This window comes from Triticum dicoccoides, unplaced genomic scaffold (assembly GCF_002162155.2).
Source record: "Triticum dicoccoides isolate Atlit2015 ecotype Zavitan unplaced genomic scaffold, WEW_v2.0 scaffold166549, whole genome shotgun sequence".
Classification (NCBI taxonomy): Eukaryota; Viridiplantae; Streptophyta; class Magnoliopsida; order Poales; family Poaceae; genus Triticum; species Triticum dicoccoides.
In genome coordinates this window covers 4,869-5,684 of record NW_021219211.1, presented here as the reverse complement: position 1 = coordinate 5,684, position 816 = coordinate 4,869, and the positions used below count along the sequence as shown (strand labels likewise).

Genomic DNA, 816 nt, shown 5'->3' with positions numbered 1-816 from the left:
TAATTAATAAAACAGCTGCATGCATCGCCCAAATGCAAAGATTGAGGGTCATCCTCCTAAGAAAATATTGGTTTGCTACAAACAGAAACATTTTTTAAGACATACAGGCTGCAGGGCTATGCAAGCATTGGCCAACAAGAGGAATAGCTACAAGTCTACAGAACATACTCCCTCCGTCCGGAAAAGCTTGTCCCAAGCTTATCTGTCAAATGGATGTATGTAGCACTATTTTGATATTAGATACATCCATTTGAGGGACAAATTTTTTCGGACGGAGGGAGTACCTGGGAAGCTATGCAAGATTAGTAGTTGGCCATGCTCGTACAATATAATAACAATGTGGTGAGACACAATACCAAAGATGTTCAAGAACATGCTCTGGCTAGGGACACTGCAAGGCAGGACTTTGGAAAGCTTCCAAACGGAAAATTAAAGTAAAGATTAGAAAGATTACTAATATTGTCAACACCAAGTCAGGATGGCCGAGTGGTCTAAGGCGCCAGACTCAAGTTCTGGTCCTCTTACGAGGGCGTGGGTTCAAACCCCACTTCTGACATTTTTTTTCTTTGTTTTTGGCTCAATAAAAATATGAACAAACTAGTCTGATCACTCCTCAATCCACTCTAAATCAGTTATATCACGAACAACTATGTCATTATTATCTGCTCGGTGTTGGGGATTTTGGATACACATGCAAATGAAAAAGAAATTGCTCTACACACGTTCCTGAAGCCTCCTGTTCCCACGCGTTCTTCAGCTATTCTGATCTCCCCTCTCAAATCATTTCCCTTTGTTTATTTGATTGTCGCTACATGA

At 40.8% G+C, this 816-nt stretch overlaps 1 non-coding gene across 1 annotated transcript; it reads left to right on the top strand.

Moving 5' to 3' along the window:
- The first annotated feature begins 472 nt into the window (after positions 1–472).
- Positions 473–556, top strand: TRNAL-CAA. The gene has a single exon. It is a non-coding gene; the product is annotated as a tRNA-Leu (tRNA).
- Positions 557–816: the final 260 nt, after the last annotated feature.